The sequence below is a fragment of the Macrobrachium rosenbergii genome, chromosome 51, assembly GCF_040412425.1.
Source record: "Macrobrachium rosenbergii isolate ZJJX-2024 chromosome 51, ASM4041242v1, whole genome shotgun sequence".
In the NCBI taxonomy this organism is placed as follows: domain Eukaryota; kingdom Metazoa; phylum Arthropoda; class Malacostraca; order Decapoda; family Palaemonidae; genus Macrobrachium; species Macrobrachium rosenbergii.
In genome coordinates, this window is record NC_089791.1 from 56,732,699 (window position 1) to 56,756,327 (window position 23,629).

General features: G+C 37.6%; 1 protein-coding gene across 2 annotated transcripts in view; it reads right to left on the reverse strand.

Annotated features, from left to right (window-relative positions):
• Positions 1-23,348, reverse strand: part of LOC136833429 (Na(+)/citrate cotransporter-like) — a 59,796-nt gene extending 36,448 nt beyond the window's left edge. The window contains exon 1 of one of the 2 annotated variants that reach the window (XM_067095574.1): positions 23,054-23,348. The gene's annotated coding sequence lies outside the window, so the exon portion shown is untranslated. The remainder of the gene's footprint in view (positions 1-23,053) is intronic. The other variant, XM_067095575.1, reaches the window with a different exon arrangement.
• Between the last annotated feature and the right edge of the window lie 281 nt (positions 23,349-23,629).

The following is a 23,629-nucleotide window of genomic DNA, read 5'->3' on the forward strand; positions in this document are numbered from 1 at the left end:
ATGATTTTTGCATTGCATACCAAGCACAAGAACCTCACGAACTGCCTGACCTTGAGTGTCTGCTTAATAACCAGTTAGTGGAACGAGGAACTTCAAAATAATAGCGAAAAAGTGCAAACGGTGATACAAGCATGAAATTCTGCACAACAATTCTTCTTGGCCTTCTTTCTCATAATCAACCTCCGGCCACACAGAATTTTGCCATTTTCCAACATGGCCGGCAGGCTTTCAAAATTGCTTCCTGTGGATATATGAATATAGATATTTAACGGCTCAGTCACACTGAAATTCCTCATGCATCCTTAGTTTATGTTCAGATATTGAAAGCAAGTCTTTAAGTACTGAGATACGCAATTTTTTTGCCTAGAAACATCCAAGATGGCTGTCACTATATCCAAAAGGGTCATCAAAAGGTGAAGTATTTGTCTTAAGTTCATATCGAAGGTGAAAGGTTCGGCAATACATAAATCTGAGGTAGCTTCAGCTTGGTTAGTTTATTTTTGTGGGTTAGAAATGAATTAAGCCCTTCTTAACCCATTTTCATCCCCATTTAAAAAAAAATAGGTAATTAGCTCAATGTAACACTGTAATAGTGTAGTGCCAGTGCACTAACAGGGCACACTGGTGGATAGTATAGCTGTGAAGCTCAGCATGGAGTTCAGTGATAGCTAATGGTAGGTGTGTCATTTGTTTCCCAAATGCTGTTTACCTGGCCCCAGTTCAAAGTTAAACATCCACACCTAAATTGGCAGGATGTGCCAGTGTGGGAGAGCAGAGACAAAGAAGACAGGGCTCTAGTCTTCTGGAAGGTGTACAGGTCACAAGAATTAAATATAAATAGCATTGGCATTGGATGGACGATTGGGTTTGAGGTAGGATTATAACATATCTAAACCTATTTGTATCCCATATCTGAGAGTACATATATGATGTAAAGGTAGTAAAAGGATAAACCCTCGGCCTATAAAACAAAAGCAATGGCAGCACAATCTTGGAAATCAAAGTCTTTACTAAAGGGAGATATTTAGATTAACTGGAAGCTTTGTTGCTTTTGCCAAGAGGGCAAACATGAAAGACTAGTGGATTCATCCGGTGGTGGCTACGTTACCCTTGCTACAAACATTCCTGAATTTTACTGCTCAAATGCAATGGTAAGCCATTTGATCCCAAAAGGCTTGACGAAGATGAAGGAATCCAGACCTTTGAAAAGAACAAAGTTGAACATCATGAATCATGTATGTTCATCTCCCAAACCAAAAAACTGGAAATGAAAAGGAAGTCATTGTGCAAGACAAAAGAAGATGATGTTCCATGTGCAAAATTCACAGGTGAAGAAGATGCAGAGGAAGCTAAGTCTGAGAAAGAAGGAACCTGCTTTATTTGTGACAAACCAGCACAAATCAAAGGTTTACAATGGCCATGACACTGCCTTTATATGAAAAGCTGCAACAATATGCCATCAACTTGCTGGATGAGAATTTTTAGCCAAGCTTAGTGCTGGAGATATTATTTCCCAGGACAGTATGTATCACCCATCTTGTCAGACATGCATTTACAACAGGGAAAGAGTCTGGTTGAATTCCCAGAAAACTGGAGATGATTATGTGTAGTACAGACCAAGAGACATGTGCCTGTGCTTTTGCTGAGCTTGAAATGTACATACGAGAGAAGCATTTGACTACAGCTGGGTGCTGTTATTTCACGATGGTAGAACTTTATGATTTGTATGAACAAAGAATGGAACAGCTAATTGTTGATGCTTCCTTTGTGTACTAAACATGGTTGACTATAGCTGGGTGCTGTTATTTCACGATGGTAGAACTTTACGATTTGTACGAACAAAGAATGGAACTGATAAATGTTGATGCTTCCTTTGTGCACTAAACATGGTTGAAAACTCAGGTACTTGCCCACATCCCAGAACTGGAGGCCTTCAAAAAAAAAAAAAGAAATTTGGCTTGCCTACAAGAGGAAAGTGTGAGAAGCCCTAGCCACAGCATGCGACTAGGGCTCAACTGTAGACCTCTTTGTTGGTCTCACAGCATTTACAAATGCTTCACCATCCATTACAATAACACCAGCAACAGATTCTTTGTCATGGATGCCTGAAGCCTGCTAATCATGTTAAAAGCAGCCAATATATTGATGAAGCAGATACTTGGACATGAGACAGAACTTGATAGAACCTAAACACCAGTCACTAGAAGAGAACCTTTGCCACTAAGTTTGCTGGAATTTGTATGCATGCTGTAAAATGGTGAAGATATAAAACCCCAACTTAAATATAGATCATCATCTACTGATCTAGCACAAAAGTTGTGCTTTAGCACAACTTTTGTACTTCAATTGTCAGAAGACTCCCTCATCTTCAACAGTTACCAGACATTCCAAGTAAAGAGAACCTTAGTTTCCGATATACTTTGGTCTCCTGGTTTTTGCAAAACCCCGAAAGCGGCAACTAAATGGTACACTTCATCAACATGGAATTTGCACCGGCTACAATATGGTTCTAGAATTGACAAAGGGGTTGGGAGAAGCAGTTGTACCAAGGGCTGTGGAGAAAGTAGAGGTTTATCCCGCTACACTAAGAAAATGACTCTTTACGGACTGCGCTGTTGACAGTTTGGACCATAATCCAAATGCCATAATAGCACAAACATCTTTCCATGGGACAGGGACGTCTGTGTTTCAGCATCCAAGTAATGATATCAAAGATGAGGTCAGAAACTTGGCCTCAATTATCCAAAGTGGAACAAAGTAAAAAAAAAAAAAAAAAGTACTTTCTCTTCATGAATATTACACATGTATTACCTGATCATTTTAAACTTGAGCACCCCTTCCCTTCATCCAATGGAAATGTAAGACACCAACAACTTGAGCAATCTAAACATATTTCTCTTGGGTATGAATGACTTGAGAAAGAAAGTCTGTCAAACAAGAATGAAGATGTTGTGTCCATACTGTGGGAAACACATGCTTCTTGTAAGTGACAGGTGCCTTTGAAGTAAGCTTGTCATATTATGCCCCTTTTTCAAGAGTGAGTTCATTCACTTGCAATTCAATTGCAAAGCAAATCCAATGGGAATGGCTTTTGCAGTATGCTGATACTGTTATCAGCATTCAAAATTCTTGGTGATCTCTTGAAAGACAGTGGTTGGACTGGTGTTCTTGCAGAAGCAGAAATAGCTACTCCTGGAACAGCAGATCCATTTATCTCTGCTTCACATGTGAAGGGGACATGCCTAGCCCATCAGATGACAGCCTGCAGATTATATCAGCTGTGCAAGGCCGCCTATATGGCATATATCCAGGAATCAGAAGAAAGTGAGCTAAGCTCTGAAAGCTGGATCAACATATGAGTGTCAGTGTTCACAATTCTACTTTTGGAATCTTGTTTCAATTAGAACTTTCGGTTTTCATTTTCACCAGGTTGTACCCAGGGTAAAACTTCAACTTGTATAAAGATATGCTGCAGGAGCTCATTTCTCTCTTCTTTGCCCTTGACCATGTACAATATGCTAGCGGCTTTCAATTCATTTGAGAGACATGGACGCTCTCCAAAACGACATATTTGTTGAAAGCACAAAGGCGGATTTCACTGTTCAAATAACCTCTCGGCCTTTTTCCTAAATGTCTGTAAAACAAGCAAGAGCAGAATAATGCTGTTGTGAAAGGAGATGGTGGAAACATTGGCTCTCAGAAAGTGGTCAGCGGCTGGTCCTGAAGTAAGCTGCCTGATTGATGAGTTTGAGGCTTACAAGTGATTCTGATACAAAATCTGAGGGAAAGTATCATGATGAAACTGTGAGTGTGAAGAAAGGTTTCTTGAAAGGTTGAGAATCTAAGAAAAGTAACCAAAGAATGGGGCAACCCTTTTGAGGATGATTCATTGGATCTGATTGTGTTCGAATGTCATGAAATTATGGACAGCAAGTTAATGAGTCTTTGAGATTTATGAAGAACCTTAGAAAGGCACAATTCACAAACTTTATTTAGAGACTCAAGACACCAAGCAAATTCTGTGAGCCAATACACAAGAACAAAATTTTACTGTATAGTTGCAAGATGCCTGCTACAGGTTCCAAGTTCAAAAAGTCGTTGCAAACCATAAAGGAAGACCGTAATCTATTTTCACAACTTATCATCTCATGCCAGAACAGACAATATGACTTAAATGTATTCTTTCAACATGAAAATCAAAATTCCCCTCCATCACTAGCACGGAATGGGCAGATGCATCAGGTCACCAAGTCTCAGTTGCTGCCTCTACTAGAACAGGAGGCATCAGGCACCCAAGAAAAAGAATCCATTGCTGATGTTATTATATCGATGGTGCAGCACTTGTAAATGCTCAGAAACCAACAAAGAGGTCTACTTCTGAGTCTTATGCACACAGAAATTCCAAGAAGCACACTCTGTATTTGATGTATATAAGGCAGCCAGTATGAAAACATAAACAAGACAAAAAAAAAAGGCATAGGAGTTTGCTGCAGAGTGACCAGCATTGCAAAAACTCCCAGCATTTGGGCCAGCCTCCTCAGGAATGACCAGGACAAAACTGAACTATTTACATATTTAGTAGACATAATTGTTTCATCTCAGGCAAATGACACAACCTACATTATTGTCACCAAAGAGGATGCTGCACTTTGTAAGAAAGCTCAGCAGGACACTGCTGACCTACAAGACTGCACTCACGAAGAAGCAGATACTAGAGTCTTTTTGCATGTCGCAATGTTTAAAGCATGAAAACATCTCAAGTGCAATCATATGAGGTTCAGACACTGATGCTGTCATCATAGCTGTATCTAGCATGGAAAATATTGGTTTGAACAAATTATGGATTAAATTTGGAAGAGGAAAAGACAAGAGGTAGATACCTATTCATAAAATTGCAGCAGCTATGGAACCAAAAGCTTCAGCTTTTCCTTTTTCCATTCATTTAGTGGGTGTGACAGTGTATGCCTCTCATGGAAAGCAGAGGAAGTCTGCATGGCAAACATGGACTGTGCTTCAGTGTGTCACACCCACCTTCACCAAACTAAATTCAACCCCAGAAGCTGTAGAAGATGAAGACTTGTGGAGCTAATGTACGACAGATGCAATTCACATAAAGATATAAATGAGGCTAGACGTGCTCTCTTTGCAAGGAAGTAAAGAGCTTAAGATTGCATTCCCCCTACAGTAGCTGTTCTTGGAGAGCACAGCAAGAGAGCTGCCTTTCAAGCAAGGCACATTTATTGCCAGTCTTTAGTATGCCGTCCAGCAATGCCCAGTCCAAGACCTGGGGATGGCGACAGATGGATGGTGCCTGGCTTCCATACTGGACAGACTTGCCAGCAGTAGCAGAATCTTGCCAAGAACCGAAAAGTACGGATGTAAAAAGGTATGCCATGGCAGGTGAAAGTGCTACAACTCTGGACTTAGCTGCACAGCTCTCTGTAGCTGCACTTGCTAAAACTGGTGGTCATATTGGAAAAGTGGTTTCAGTTGATCTCTTAATGACAGTAAGAATGCTAAAATATGAACTCACAATCATGATATGGAGAGTATTAATTTTTTGCACATTTATGGAATGAAAATATTAAAAATAGATAGCAGAGTTGCGATCATTTTGGAAGAGTCAGCCATGTACTCAGGTGGCCGGAGGTTCATTTTCATTTCTCGTTACTAATGGTAGGTCGAAGTTCTTAGCTTTTAAATATTTTACAACTATGAATTTTCTAGTGTTTTTAGCTTTTTATTTCTTTTTGTTTCTTAATTTACTGTCGTTATTAACACATTCCCAGAAGTAATATGGTATTATATATATATATATATATATATATATATATATATATATATATATATATATATATATATATATATATATATATATATATAAATATATATCATCAGAAGTAACCTGGGTAGCAGGAAAACTCAGCTCCAAGATAAAACAAAGGGCGAGGACGAGCTTAAACATCTTCCAATTTAAAATTTTTATTGTGTCGCAGTCGTCATCTTAAAAACGTTTCAAACAACGCTTCTGTTATTTTCAAGTCCTAAACACATAAAACGACAAAATATATCAGCGAATATATATATATATATATATATATATATATATATATATATATATATATATATATATATATATATATATATATATATATATATATATATAAAATTAACTATACACAGGGCAGGTATTTTTATGTCAGCGTTTATACAGGTCCACGAACTGGTAAAGCTGATTAGTCGCTGGCCTATAAAAATGTAGCTTTTCATGTGCGAGAAGCCCTCTCGGTAGCAAGTGGTTTTTATATTGGCATTAATATTTGTCGCATATGGAGACAGAGAGTGCGCTCGATGCATTGCCTCCGGCCATGACCAGGAACATGGGAGTAACGTGATCAAGCGATGAAAACCTCGTGATACCTGTGTGTTTAGAAGACTAGTTCGCATGCGGTTAGGCCACCTAGGTCATAATAGGTTTGTACCCTCGTATCGAACATTGAACGTGACTGTGACCGTCACACTCTGAGGGACGGGCTAACAAGTGAATGTGTGCACTGATGTGTTCTCATGTGCTTTCTTAGAGAGGAACTATAGAATGTCTATTCACTTCGATTTACGTCCTGGTAGTTATCGCTCCTTTTGGAGTTGTGAGAATAGCACTGCTACTGTGAGAAGATGGCTTCCCAATGGCTATAAAAAGAATTCTGCCTGGGTCCTGTGGGGACACTGAATATTGGAGAATGGTGCATTTTGCCTGACTGTGTGACATTTATTTTTAGAGTGATCATGTCCATCTTCTTGATATACTATTTGGTGCAGGAATGCCTGTCACTGGTGATTTTTGGTCTGGGAATTTTGATTCGATTGATTTGAACAGTACCGCTCTAATTTTGAGTCGTGGTTTCCTTTGATTTTGCTCTTGTTAAATTTCTAAATAAAGTCTAGTTTTTATAACACGGCATTTAACTCAATGAGCCTTAGTCTTTATTCGATGAACGGTGTGTGTGTGTGTGAGAGAGAGAGAGAGAGAGAGAGAGAGAGAGAGAGAGAGAGAGAGAGATGCTCCGCTCGGCCTCGACGCTGGCCAACGCTACATAGGTACCTCTCGAGGTAAGAGCTAACGACCTCTTCGAGGCCGTAATATATATATATATATATATATATATATATATATATATATATATATATATATATATATATATATATATATAATATATATATGTTATATATATAGAATAGAATATATATTATATATATGGTTTTAATTTTTTAATAAACAAGGAATCTGCTAATCTGATATAATTTTCAAAATTACCTCCAAATATATGACTAAAATCTTCAACATTTAAGTTTATTTTATAGACTTTAGGGCAATGGTCCCTTATGGTTTAGTGCAAAGGCCTTTGCCCTAAACGGTCTCCCAGTTCTACAACTAACCCCCTTATGATCATGGAATCTGAAATATCGAGTTTTAATAGACGAACCTATATACACTATCATAGCACTGTGGACAGGCATATTTGTATGCGATTCCCAATTCATAAGAAGGTGGCAATTTTTTCTTTTTTTAAGACTGACAAAATTCTTAATTTTGTAGAAGTTAAGTAAATCTTAGTTTAACCAGACCACTGAGCTGATTAACAGCTCTCCTAGGGCTGGCCAGAAGGATTAGGCTTATTTTACGTGGCTAAGAACCAATTGGTTACCTAGCAACATGACCTACAGCTTATTATGGAATCCGAACCACATTATACCGAGAATTGAATTTCGGTCACCAGAAATAAATTCCTCTAATTCTTCATTGGCCGGCGGAGACTCGAACGCGGGCCCAGCAGAGTGCTAGCCGAGAACTATACCGATCCGTCCAACGAGGAACTTTAATTTTGTAGATGTTACAGACAATCACTGAAGGGGTGGTTTACCGGAAAAATTTGCTAAAGATTGAACACCTCACACATCTCGACTGTCGGCCTAACCGCGCAATGACTCCTCCCTGCTGGGGGAAAGGGCGCTGGTGACTGGCACAATACATGTATATACGCTACCGGAGTCTAAGCAATGACAGGCAGGGTAGCCGATCGAGACTACGGTCTACCCCAAAGCCAAATCAAAGTCCTTCAAAAAAGAAGGCATCGTGCTTACCCCATACAAATGGGAAAAAAGCACGTTAAAAAAAAGAAGAACACGTCTCTAACAAAAAATTTGTGCGTTTTTTCGTTCAAGAAAGACACCTTGAAATAGAATGTCATCTTTTTAGGACCAAAGAGTTTTGGAGGTTGATCGTACACTCTGATTAAAAAGACTTAATTTGTTAAAGAACAACTTATCGGTAAAAACGTTATCATTAATAAAGAAAAAAAATTAAAAACACAGTCTTTATAAAATAATTCCTAAGCACTAGTTCGTCTAGAACCTGGAAACAATAAAGTGTCTTCCGTGGTTCGAGCCCACGAGACGACGAACTTATTATCAACTAAAAAATTCCCCTTCGGGTAACATATATGAAAATATATTATTCCCGAGGTAGAATGAATTGGATATTAAAGGACGCTTGTAGCTTAATGCTTGTATATTTATATGTATGTATATATACATACATATATGTATGTATATGTATATATACATACATATAAATATATTTATAGATATATGTATATGTATACATACATTATACATGTATTTATATGTACAGATATGTAAATATGTATATATATATATATATATATATATATATATATATATATATATATATATATATATATATATATATATCAGTATATATATATATATATATATATATATATATATATATCAGTATTTGTATAATTATATATATATATATATATATATATATATATATATATGTATAATATATATATATATATATATATATATATTCTTTATATAGTGATGTCCATGACTCATTAAAATTTAAAGAAATCATTGTAAAATGAGGTACCACCGGATCTTTCCTAGATTGTGACCCCCAAGGGTTTAACCCGGAATGTATCCACCCCTACGGCGTGTTTAGTACAAGCCCGTTGGGGATTACCGTAAAAACTTAAACAAAAGACTGTAAATATCATAGAGATAATGATCCTCAAGAGATATTAGACCTAGATAACGACCCCAAAAAAAAAAAAAAAATATATATATATATATATATATATATATATATATATATATATATATATATATATATATGAACGTCTTTTCCTGTAATACCTCAGTGTAATATGAATATAAGAAGGCCCATAAAACACTATTGGTTGCAACGTTTAAATAGTGTTTTATGGGCCTTCTTATATTCATATATATATATATATATATATATATATATATATATATATATATATATATATATATATATATAATTATATATATATACATATATACACACACAGGAATGCATGCATGTGTATATAATTACATATATATTTATTTATGTATATATATATATATATATATATATATATATATATATATATATATATATATATATATATATATAGTAGATATGTGTGCACACACGTGCACACATTATTTAAACAAGTAAAAAATGCGCCCAGGTTTCTTCGGCACAATCGAATGTTCTTAAAAGCAACTACTGAGGCTAGAGGTCTGCAACTTGGTATGTTGATCATCCACCTTCCAATGAAGGTGGATGATCAACATACCAATTTGCAGCCCTCTAGCCTCAGTAGTATTTAAGATCTGAGGGGAGACAGAAAGACAAAGTCATCTCAATAGTTTCCTTTTACAGAAAACCAAAACGAAATCACTTTTAAGTGAAAAAAAAAACAAACAGCTGGTCAGTACGCTCGAATGTCCATTCTCATGATTAACCTTAGCCTCAAGGTTGATCCTGATAGTGTAACTTTTTTGGCTTAGAATGAATACCTCCTTCGGTAAGATGGGAAAATGATCAAAGCCGCTAATTTTATATGAGTATCTCACCTCTGTGTAGTTAGGCTACGCTATGATGTCACCTCAGGGTATGGAGGACCTCTGCTTTGCTGCAATGTCACAAGACCACTGGTGCCACAAAAGTTATGTCCCAAAATTGACGCATTAAGGGAGAAGGTGGAGAGAATAGAATACAATATAGAATTTAGGCCTAAGGCCAAGCACTGGGACCTATAAGGTCATTCAGCGCTGGAAGGGAAATTGATAGTGAGAAGGTTTTTTGAGGTGTAACAGGAGGAAAACCTCGCAGTTGCACAATGAGTCAATTGTTAAGAGCGAGTGGAAAGTCAGATGAAAGAAAGAGAATATGAACGGAGATACAGCAAAATGAATGAAAGAGGTTACAGCTTGGGACCGAAAGGACGCTGCAAAGATCCTTAAGTAATGCCTACAGTGCACCACGTGAGGTGCACTGACGGCATTACCCCCTTAAGGGGGAGAATGTGGAGAGTAAAGGGATATTTAAGGGTCACTGGTTAAAGATGAAAGAAAAAAGATCAGTTCAGTACTAAGCGTTAACTGTCCATCGGCAATAAAGATAGAAATGTGTGTATCAAGCTGTTAGTGTGTAATTGCTCATTTATGCTTTGCTGTTTATATTTTGTTCTAGAGATGAATTCTAGTGCTGTTAAGAGAGTAACTAGCATAACTCAGATAATCCGTAGCGAGAGAGAAAGTAAAACCCTCTACGGTATGTTAATTTGAGACGGATTGCCCCTTCATACCCCTCAAGTATCACCTATTCAAATGCAATGATATCAACTCATATATATTTAATATATGGGTTAGATTAAGGGAACTGCCTGCAAGAATGAGTTATATGGCTGGACTAACTTGATTCTGGACATGCATGATAGTTGTCACTAGGATTATATAGTTCCAATAATGAGTTCTTTTGGCTGTATCGTAAAAGAATTTAATTTAATTTTGCACTCTTGTTAATCCTGTAAGGGATTTATGCATTTGTTCAGTGTTCTTACATTAATCATAATTTTTCAGTGCTGTAGTTTTTTGTATGACTGATTTGTGAAAATCTAGCTATAAAACCTGGCACTGGGCACTTTCAGCCATTCAGCGCTGAAGACAGTGAAAAATGAGAATTGGCGTGGTTGGGCAGCAAAAAGGTAGAAAGCAGGCAGGAATGGAGGCAAAGTAGAAGACTAAAAAGTGGATGCAGCTCGGAGCCAAAGTAACACTGCATGCAACGTTTACCAATACCGACAGTACACCACACGAGGTACACTGATGGCACCACCTTCCTATGGGGGTCTTGTGTATGAGATATATCAATGTTTAATACTACGGAGTTATATGTATAATCACCCCATGTTTAAAGTCTTTGGTGTTTGTTAGCAGAGCCTTTCATCGCTTTTGTAAGCCATGTAGCAGAACCTCATTTCCCTCGTGGCTTTCAGTTGGTATTCATTCCTGCGAGACTCAAGTAGACTTAGTGCCAGTTACTTTTCGCACATGATTACAAAATTCCATTCCTTATGACTGGCTGCCTTTTATTTATTATTTCATTTGTGAATTTGTCTAGTGTGCCATTGTCACTTTACTGTCAATTTCATTTTATCTGTTTTATTGTAACATGCAAAACCTCACCGCAATTATTGAAAAAGTCCTTGTTTGGCATCCATTTTCTGGGTTAACCTACCGTTAAGAGAAAGTATAAGCTTTGTGGTCGCTCACACGTGTATATGCCACTCATCCTCTCTCCGAGTGTAAGACAGTGTAAAGACCTCAGTCTGAAGCAATAACAAATTTCACCTCCTAGGACATCCTAAAGAGGTCATTTCCAAGAGAGTGAGAGAGGAATAATGAGTGGGTGTGTTGTGGTCTAGCTAATTAATGCAGAGCCCATGCCATGAAAATAAAGTCTTAATCTCTAAAAGGTGACTGACTCATACTGACTTAAAAGTCACCAGCTGCTGAAATAAGAAACGAACTCACTCTCTCTAGACTTTATTCGACCTTGGCCTACGGCAGCTCTTTGTACCAGATCAAGTCAGCGCACCTTTACGAATGTTTGACTTCTTTATGTAAACTCCACTGTTACATAATTGTATGTATGTATGTATGTATGTATGCACATACATGTATAGTATATATACTCCATATGTCTACAGTTGACACAATGATTGATTTATGAGGTGACCAGTCCTTGCCTTTTCAGCCATTCAGCGTTCAAGAGAGTGAAAAGAGGGAGAGTTGTTGAACAGCAAGATAAAGAGATTCAGCACATAAAGCAACTGAAGATCAAGGATCTAAAAGCGGAACTGGGCGAAAACTCCACAATTAATGAAATTACCACCCGTATCAAAGACAACCTGAAGTAATAATCGCTTTCCTTTGTTTAAGATTCCTTTTCAACAAATGACCACTTGGCAGCAAAGTGAAAAGTAAAAAAAAAAAAGAAAAAAAAACTGGATATTTTGTTTAAAAGGCCATTTGATGAAAAATATGAAAACTAATGGAACAAGTGTCGGTAATGTCGTGATCCAAAAACAATTTTGAGAAGTTACTACCACATGATAAAACAGATTTCTTTAAAAAAAACGAAAAGCGGAGAGAGCCAGACAACGTTATTATAAAAATCAACGATGAAAGCGAAATAACTGAAACACGCTCCTTAAGAAATATGAGACTGTTAAGGCCGGGCAAATAGCATCATATTTGACGTTCAAAAGGGTGTTCAGTAAAACTGCACAGGAAAATCAACACTTCAGAGATCAGTAAGGCGTGGCAACCGCCTGCTTATAGCTTTCATTACTCAGAATAATACAATAGAGCGAATGTGGGAATACACGGAATGAGCCACTTTACAGATTATGCCTTTCTTTAAGAATAATTTCAAAATCGTCTCGTGCTTTAAAAACGTAAATTAGTCACATCGGCAGCTATAGTTTAACAAAATATTTTCACTTATTAATTAGGCCATTTGCATTTTTGCGTTTGCATTCCCTTGTAATTTATATTCTGAACTCTAATTAGTGCTAGTGGTATTTTTGTCGCTATTGAACTCTGTTGCTTTTTCTTGTTTTATGGAACGTGCTTCAAATAATTTTCTAAAATCACACGTTGGTCATGCAACTCTAAGACTTTATCGAATAATCTTACATTTCTTGCAGCTTACTCAAGCTGACAAACCACTGCAACTTTTTTATTCATTTCTCGCCCCCCTTACACAAGCTGAGAACACAATGCAACTTTTGCTTAATTTACGTTTCGGTCCGCTTTCAGGAGCCAACAAGGACAGTACCGAAGGTTTTTTTTTTTTTTTTTTTTTTTAAGTGGCTCACCACAAGTGCGCGCGGTGAGCAAGCTGCGACTCTCCTGCGTTTGATAAAGGTCCTGCTTTTGTTCTTGGAGATTTATGAATTTTAGTCCTACCTGATTTCAGATGTGTATTCAGACTACTTTATTTTGTTTTTCATAATAATAATAATAATAATAATAATAATAATAATAATAATATAGATAGATAGATAGATTGATAGACAGTTAGATAGATAGATAGGTAGAGAGATAACCTCGATGAAAAACATTCGATGGAAACACCTCCAGAGCTGAAGCCTTAACACCCCACATTCCTCCGACATGGAGTTGTCTTCGGGTTGATCTGTCAGTTTGTTGGTCAACAAGGGTACACAAAAGTTAAGTATCGATTTTGGCGAACGTTTACCCACAGGTGGGCACCGTGGCTGGCAACAAGCAATTAGATTTTTTATCTATACGAGAGAGGTGCTCGGTGGGATGCATGATTTGTGGATTGCTCAACCTTGGCGGTTCTTCACGGTCACCAGGCGTTCTTGTTTGTAATGAGATGAAAAGAGTGAATAAAAGCTAAGCCCGTTATAACTCATGCATTCATTTCAAAACTCTCGTATATCTGGAACCGCATGCTGATAAATAAGAGAGGTAGTATAAAACGCTTAAACGGTATAAAGGTCAAATGAAAATGCTGCAGTATTATTTGAGAGAAGACCACCTATTTCACCGAATTTGAAAATCCCCCTTGATTTATAAACAACAACTATTCCATGACATCTGGTAATTAACTTCTTTATCCCAGTACTCGGGGATGTCATGTATTCTCTAGTTTACCTAGAATGCAAAGTTCTACCAGCAAGTACACGTCATCTGAGAGTGTATGTGTCCAAAAAGAACCTTTAGAGACAGGGCGAAACTTATGACTCTTACACCACGAAAACAGATCATGTACGTCTTGAATAATAGTATTGTTTGTGGTACTTCCAAACACCTGGAAATTTCTACAAATCCTCCAAACCAGGACTTGAACAGAATGGGTTTCATTTATTTAATAACTTTTATAAATGCTTGGAATTATGTTTTTTTATTCATCTTTTGAATGCTAACAGTAGTTTTTTGTCATTACTGCTTTGTGTTATTATTTCTGTTATTTTTTGTATATAACATTATTACCTTCATCATATATTTGGTGATTTTAAATTCACTGAAAGAGCTTCTATTTACATTATTATCATGATGTTTAAAAGTTGCATTACACAAGCAATGACTTTTTGAACCTGCACTGTGAAAGCCGAACAGGTACAACAACTTCATTTGTTCAATAAGAAAAATATTTCTAAACGGTAATATAAGGGGATCGGAGTCTTTTACTACTAAAAATGCTTTACTTGCCTTCGCTAAAAAGATTTGCAATATCCCAACTGTTAAGCAGTCACAAAGGCCAAGCATTTATGGCAACAAGGACGCAAAAGAGTCACCGGCAAATCACTGAGCAATGCAACGCGGCCCATACGGGAACTGGTTGTTTCCAGCTTTTTCTGGGTACTTCCAGCCTACTCGCGCCCAGGGAGTCGGTCTGCCTGCCCGGTCGTTAACAGCAGGATTCCCAGAATCTCTTTCATAACCACCACAACGGGTTTTAGTATATAAACTGATTTCGTAAGGAAAAAGAAGCTCATATCGTTTCATCTTGCATGTCTATCTCTCCCGGATTAAGTTTTCTATGATGTTTCTTCTATGACATTCTAATACACTTCAAACATTCTCAGGTACCAGGCAGGTACTTGAGAATGTTTGAAACGTGTTACAATATTCTTCGCTATTTGTTCACTGATAGAAAACTGCAAAACCTGTATTCCTGAAATGCCTCCTATCTCCATTAGGAAAAACTAAGGAAATCTCTATTGTAAAATCTACCGTAGCTTCCAAAAGTTTTACTAATTTTTCGTTACTTTTTACATTGAAATAGTTCTACTACTACTACTACTACTACTACTAATAATAATAATAATAATAATAATAATAATAATAATAATAATAATAATAACTAAACTAATGGGCTAATGATAATCTAAATGCTCCTACTACTACTAGTAAAATCAATAAAAATAATAATAGTTCTATACTATAACTAACTAATAATAATAATAATAATGATAACTAAACTAATGGGCTAATGATAATCTTACGACGCACAAGCAAACTAAAAATAATTGAAACCGTGACCCTCATGTATCAATTATAAATTTAATGCAGAATTTCCTTTATTTTCAGACATACCATATAATAAATTATCTAACAAACTTTAGACTTTTAAATAATTATAAAAAATGCGCCTATATTAATACAGGCATGATATTAACAAACAACGTCAATTACCTAGGTGTTGTGACGCCAGTTTTAGTAACTATATTAATAAACAGTATATGTATTCTGATTTCCTCTTTCGTAAAACAACCTCTAAAAGGGAAAACAACGTAAAAATAAAGAAACGGGGAATGCATTTCCTTTCTTCTTCCATGCAGTCGCATAAGTTCACAAATAACTGATATTCAAGACCAGATTTATGAATGCTGGTCAACTTCTGTAGACTTTGGGTCAAGTAAGGACTTGGGCCGTATTTCTTTTACGCAGTCTTACAAGGTCATAAGAGAACCAGTCACGACAGACTGCGCATGGACAATGAGCAAAATTCTGGAAAGATTTCCAAATGAGATCCAGTAGTGTGCAATTATTGCCAAGAGTGCAGCTGCGCGACCCGTTGGTATAATCCTGCCGTATAGAAAAAAGGTATAGGCTTGTTTACTGCGACTGGAATTTCCGTAATTGCTTTTTCCATTCATACTTCATTAGAGTCTTACTTGATAGTGCGAATGTAGGCGTCACACATGCATATGGACAAAAAAGGTTCCAACAAACGTATTCAGGAAAAACGTTCTCGAACACATACTCCAAAACTGCCTAGGTGGGATATTTATTTTGTTTTTTTTTTTACACTGGCGTCAGTGAGCTACTTACATTATATTGCTGATTCGATCTCTCTCTTTTATGCTTCAGGAACACAGTAATTTCATGTTTGGGGAAAGAGAGAAGTCTTATGAATATCGATGCAATGTAAAGATACGGCATAAGATTTGCCATTTCTTTTCCGTGGGACAAGTTGCTATCTGAAAGTGGCATTGCATGATATCTTTTATGGCCTCTATTCTTCCTCTGCAGTCAGTGATAAGTGGAAAAAGCATTATGATCTCAAAAACTGAAATAGTACGACCAGCACTGTATCATTACTACTAATGCAGAAAAAGGTGAATTTCAGCCTTTGATATGTAAATTATAGTTTAAGAGAAATGCCTAGAGAATTTTGGGTTTAATTCAGTTTCTCCTATTTTTTAGCCTACAAACAGAGGATTTCAAAACTTTACAAAGCATACAATCAAGATCCATTTGTTTCAGGGTCTTATCAAGGGAACGAGTTCTGTTCTGAGGCTGTTACAGTGACATACTTCAGTGCTGGCTGTTTTTTTTTTTTTTTTTTTTTTTTTTTAGATTTTACCTTGAACTCCAAAACAGCGTCGTTACCTCCCACTAGGATTAAAACTTCATTCCCCTTGAGCTGCTAAACTGTTCCCAGCAGCAGCCCTCATTAGATTTGACAACCTTTATCCTCGCATATTTCTCTCATTTTACCCAATTTCTCGGCTATTATGAACGTCAGTTTCCAACACGGCAATCAGAGGTTTTTGAACTGAGATGGCAATAGTGACTGCCGTTTCTCAGGCAGTGCACCGCCGCTGACGGTTTTTCCGTCTTCACCGTCTCTCTTCCTCGAGTGGCGCCTCTCCCCTGCTTCACGTAATTTGCCGCCCTTTCTCGATGTATCCAAGGGCGAATCAAGGGGAGCGAGTCTCCGTTGGCTTTGGAGAATCGACCACTGCTCTCTTCGCAATATCCTTTATTTTCTATTGATCACGAGGACAACTTTTAGCTTTATTCTGAACTTGCTAATACCGTTAGTCCTGCCTTTTTTAAAATGTGTCAGTCAATAACCTTTGCTTCACAGTTAACCGGAGTGAGCCGTGATTGTCAAGAACTAATCTTGCTTTGGCCAACCTTGTTTATTCATTTATCTATCTATATCTCATTATAATCATAATAATAAAGGGTTTCGCTCTCACCGAGTAAATTCAGAAACGATATTTCAGCCTGAAATCAGACTTGGCAACTACAGACAGAATTACAAATGCCTCCCTGAACTTCAAATTCTTGTGGTTCCATTCTGGGTACCATCCCACCTTGGGATATCCCCCAATGCATTATGCCAGAAGACCAGAAAGGGTGGTTGGGAACGGCTATAAAATCAGGGGCGTTGCTACAGAGAGCATCCCGAGAGCAGCACCTGGAAATTGTGGTGTACTGGAGTTTAACTTCACTGGTTTAATAAGTGGCTCACCTGTGTGACCTGACAATTAGTGAGATAGATTTTCCGGTGGTCGGAGCATCCAGAGGTTCATGCCAGGCTTTTTTCTACTTTTCACATATTATTCTTACCTGCCTGACGATAAGGATCCGTGCTGGCATACGGCAGACGAATGCCAGAAATTATGGTAAATGAAATTTATTTCACGATTGACCTTTCCTAATAAACAGATCGAATTCAGAATTCAAGCCTATTTATCTCGAGAATCAAACCGCAGCATAGCAGTTGTAGCTGGCCTCTTTTCATCCGGTTCCACTCCTTCGAAGGAACTCTTCGAGACCCGTAAATTTATTTGTTAAATATACAATAGAGACATTCTGAGCGTCATACAGCATATTCCGTAGTAATTGATAAATCCACAATGTCATTACACTCAGAAAACAGGTCTTAAATTTTGCCTTGAAAGACGATATCTTCAGTCCTCCAGATATCAAGTGGGAGCTTATCGTACAGTCTTACTAATATGAAGGCTCTAAAGCCAACACTCGAAGTGCACCTTGGCTCACATAACTTGAAATTATCTGCAGCTAGTCTTGCTTCGACTCCAGTCACTGGCTCTTTTATGTGCAGCAAGTCCCATATATTTTGGAAATCCAGTTTTGATGGCTTGACAAGTCGTAATGCATGTTCTAAACATCATTCTAGCAGGTAGCCAATGAAACTCACACGATACGGGGGTAATCCTATCCTGAGGGGCAACATCCTTTGTTAATGTTGCTGCATTACTTAATATACTTTTCAGCTTCGTAAGTTGTGTTCTAGGTAGATTATGTTAGAGCTGCAACAATACACAATACACTCTGTTAATGATGCAATTAATCACAACTTTTAATAGAACAATACACAATACACTCTGTTAATGATGCAATTAATCACAACTTTTTAATAGAACACTCAAAGTATTTTTAGCGATTTTTCAAGATAATGACCAGTAACCCTTACAACTTATTTATTTGAGTATTGAGAAACGAATTACATTCCAGAAACACACCTAAGTCAGGGGCTTTCCCAGCACTAAGTCATGGAGTACTACTTACGTCCATTAAAATATCACCAAGGTTTCTGAAGCTATTTTTCCTCCCCACCAACACAAATTCAGCTTTATTTTCATTTAGTATTGGTTGCTTGAATGTCATACATTCCTTAACACTAGTAAGAATGTATCCCTGATGTCAATTATGGAGAAATAAAATTGGGAGTAATCTGCAGATAACTTGAACAGCAAGTCTCTGCAGCACATTTGACAATCCAGTCGCATATGTACAAAATAGGACTGGACCTAACACCCTTCGTTGGGTTTCCCTCTTTCCAGTGTTTCGTTAGATGAATATGAATTTCCAATATCTGCACGGTATTTTCTGTTATGCTGGTAGTTTGTCAAATGTACCAGCGTGACAGAAAATACCGTGTAGATATTGGAAATTCATATTCATCTAACGAAACACTGGAAAGAGGAAAACCCAACGAAGCGTGTTAGGTCCAGTCCTATTTTGTACATATGCGACTGGATTGTCAAATATACTACAGAGACTTGCTGTTCAAGTTATCTGCAGATTACTCCCAATTTCATTTCTCCATAATTGACATCAGGGATACATTCTTACTAGTGTTAAGGAATGGGTGACATTTAAGCACGCTTCTTTAACAATTCCAGCAGGCTGTAAATCTTTTAGAAGAAGTTACTGCATATTGCATCAAAATCTGCAATAAGACTAAGACGAGGATACCACATTTGACTTATCCACCATTTCCAGTCTCCGTAGAACAGAATTGCCTACATGCTGACAAGGTATTCTTTTCTTGCTAATACCATTTCTCAATTTTGGAGCATTTTTACTTTGTTCTAAGTCTCCTAAAAATGCTAAATTCGAAAATCATACTAAAATCTACCGCAAATTACTGTTACCAAGAAACTGACGAATGTTGTTCTCCACTTGGGCTTTATCTAAGTCCTTTGCTTCAAAGTTAACGCAAGTGGGTCTCATATTTTTTTTTTTTTTTGTCCCAGTGCATTGTAGGTCAAGATAGCTAGCATATTTGGACTGTCTTTTGCTGCGTAGACAATAATGAAACCAGATTGGTCCTGTTGTTCAAAGTTTCTCCCGTTGAGTGGGATTCAGGAATTCAGGCATTGCTTGAAAAACAGGCCCCAGTTTTCTTAGTCATAATTCCTTTGATGCACATGTGTAACTGTCGTTCCTTGGATTATTTCGGCTGGAAAACCCGTTTTTGTGTGAGCTTAAAAAACTTCTGACATTCATTTCGATAGCAGATCAGTAGTTTTAAAGAAACTGGACCTCCTTTTACCCTACAGATATGGGAGACCACACTGCAAACCAGGGTTTTTTGGTAAGGAAGGTGATAGGAACACAAAAGAGTGAAATACAAGATTCCCATGATACTCTGCAAGTTCTGACTCTGATTAAGATAAAATTTACTAACATTTTTAAAGTGTCACTACACACTATGTAAGGACCTGTTTACTTAGGTTACTCTAGTGGGGGTTTGCTGCTCCCTGCCCCCCAGCCAAGTAAGGACCGGGCGTCCTCGGGTGGGTTAGATAAGATTAAATGCATCCTTGTACTTCCAACGTTTTATGTTTCTCCCCAAACCCAAAAACACTGTAGGATATAAAGGGAGGGTGGGGGGCCGGTTCCAATATCTGTAAATCTAATAATTCAATGCCGAAATGAATGTCAAAAACGTTCAAATCGCACATTAAAACAGGAAAATTATAATTTCATCTCTGGAATGTGATTATGATTTCAAAGTTAAAATATACTGCTGAGTGACTGATTTCTAAAAAAGGAATCTATGGGGATTTTTATTTTTAAACCTATGTTCATATTTAAAATTACTCACGCTACAAATATCCAAAGCGGTCTGTCATCGAATCGACTTTTTCGACAAGATTATGTTGGTGAGCAAAATGTCACCTGCATGGACCGCTTTTGTTTTTCATTACAGCATTAGAAATTTTTTTATTAAAGATGTGCATGCCAGCTGCATTCATCATTCGCTGTTCAAGGTGCAATTCCATCATGTCATTTTTTTTCCAAACTACTTGCTTTCTGACAGGAAAAAGTCATGGGAAGAATGCATAGCTAACTCTCTCATACGTCCCTCACTAGAACTGCTGCATCAAAATACTTTTAGACAACGGCAAGGCCTTGCTGTTTACTCTTGGTTTATCATCCTTTATGCTCTTTGTGACCAACTCAAATTTCAGCAATTAACGTGAATGTCTAAATCAATTTTCTGCATAGGTTGAATAAAATGTTTGTAATAAAATATAATTATTTATTTTCTAAAACCTTTGTATAGTGACAGGAGACAAATCAGCAGTTATAGTAACGTCATATTTTCAACAGTACTCCTGAAACCTAAAACTCAAACACTTGGCAATAAAGCACCAAAGGTTTGAAATTTGTTAAAATATGATTCACTATCACTGAGCATAGTAAATGAAAAATAGAGTTCCTTGTTTAGGAAACTCTGACCTGAAAAGCCCGCTAAAATGATTCGATGGATAATATATATTTGAATAAAAAAAAACAGGTGCTTCCTGAAAACAGTTTGCAATGAAGCCTATTCCGACAAGCCAAACAAAGGCTGTTGGCTGGTTGATTTACATTCAGTCGGCCTTATGCCAGGACTGATTCTTTCCTAAGAGTGGCCCATATTTTTTGGTAAGCGTTGGAGTGAACAAGAGGCCTGTTATAAGTTCCTGACCTTGCCTCTGTCATACAAGTCGGGACGAGGGAAGAAGAGACGATGGTATAATTATCATAGAGCTGTCAAAGGAAGCCGCAAAATCCCATTTATAGACAAAGTTCTTCAACGAGGGATGAAACTTTGGGCGAGACAGAGTTTAAGAAGTTAAGCAGCTAAACAGGAGGACAGCTAAAGCAACGGAGAAGAAGGAAAGGGCAGAAACGAATGCAGATCCTTCCTACGGGCTGAAAAAAAAAAAAACGATTAAACTAGTGGGGTTTGTGGGGGGGGGGACACCACGCATTTTCTCTCTGTGATAGGCGAGAAAGTTGAACTCGGCGGGAGAAAACCGAAGAGCAGCGACCATAGCAACGACCCAGTGGCGGAGAGGAAAATAACGAGCAGCTTTCACTGTTCGATGAGACCAGGACCCACTATGAGACGTCCCTTGGCGTGTCCCGTGGCTACCTCAGCCACGTCCAGGACCCAGGGATATGGGTTCTCAGTTACGGGTAAGGCGGCAGAATAATATTAAGGTCTACAAGCTTTCACATTCTGATGCCTCATCAGAGATAAAAGCATGGGAGTTCTTATTTGCCCTGTAATCACGCCTGCTCTAAGCGCGTGTGATGAAATACACCAAATACGGAAGCAGACTGGATTGTGAAAACAGCGCAGGACGAAATATTAGACTCAAAATTATTACCAGCTGCAATGTGCCTGTCATTTCGACATGGTTGGCATGGGAATAATTTCCAACTAAACAAGCTGTGACTGCCACGACACGAAAACTTGTAATCAAAGACATTTATGAAAAAGACTGAGCTCTTCACCTGGAGCAGTTCTGGATCATAAACGAAATTGAAAAGTTTTTGTGTCAAACACCCAATAGAGAATCAAATGAAAAGACCACTGCTTTAAATTTCACTCGCTTTGTAGAGAAAAATGGTAATTGATTACGCAAAATCACTGTATCACAAAAGAATGAATTAATAGTCCTCAGTAAAGAGTAAACAAATATATGTTAAACATTTATATATATACATATATATATATGTATGTATGTATATATAATATATATATATATATACTGTATATATACAATATATAGTATGCATATATACGCATGATATATAATATATATATATATATATATATATATATATATATATAATGTGTGTGTGTGTGTGTGCGTGTGTGTTTGTGTTTAATATGGGTTTGTTCCGAACGTGCATACGCGGTTAGGTATACATTCTAAAAAATGTGTTGACAACGGCGTATGGCAGCATTTCCCTTTGCATGCAAGAGGCAGACGAAGTGAATTAGAAAGTACATGATGCCATCTTGCCCCTAGAAGACCCAGATTTATGAGGCCAGCATGATCTGGCTGAACGTTTTCTCGCACTTCGCCTCACCCAGCAAATTACAAACAGACTGTTTACAACTTCCCTATAAGTCCCTTTAAAAAATAAATACACGGAGAGTTGAAAGATACAGCCGAAGAATTTTTTCGCAGGTTAATCCTAGCTTCCATAAGAGAAACATTTATTCACTCTGCCTCCATAACAAGTTCATCCACCTGAGCGAAAAAAATGCGAAAAAGGTGAACAAATCACAACTAACCTGTCGTCCATAATATTTCTCCCAGGACAATAAGAGACAGAAAGGCTTAATAGACATTCAGCGCCATTAAAAAGCGACTGCCTTTCGTGAGAGAACTGAAACAGCGAAACTTCTTGTTTCTTGGTCTCCCTCTCTCGAACTGCCTGTCTCTGTCCCGAGCCGCCAGGCTGTTGCAAGTACGTGCTCACGATACCGACGCCAAGTATGAACTACTCCGAACGGGAGCCGCTGCAGTTAGTTGTCAGGAGGGAAGGCTGTAGCCAGCTGGCCAGCTCGTCAGACAACCTGTTTCTCCTTTTTTTCCCTTTCTCCACTTCAAAGCACAAATCGGCGGGCAATCCCTTGAAACCGGCGGAGAAATGTGCTCCACGGGATAATGCATCTTTGTTGCCCGTGGCATTTTCAAGATTTTCCCAGCATTGTGGGAAGAGATCACTTCAGCCACTCCTTTTTTTTTTTTTTAGGTCCCTAGCCACGTGGATGGTATCGTTTTACTAAAAAAAAAAAAAAAGGCTTCACAGATTGGCGGTTCATTGACTCATCCTGGTTTCACCGGATGCATCCATGACGCTATTT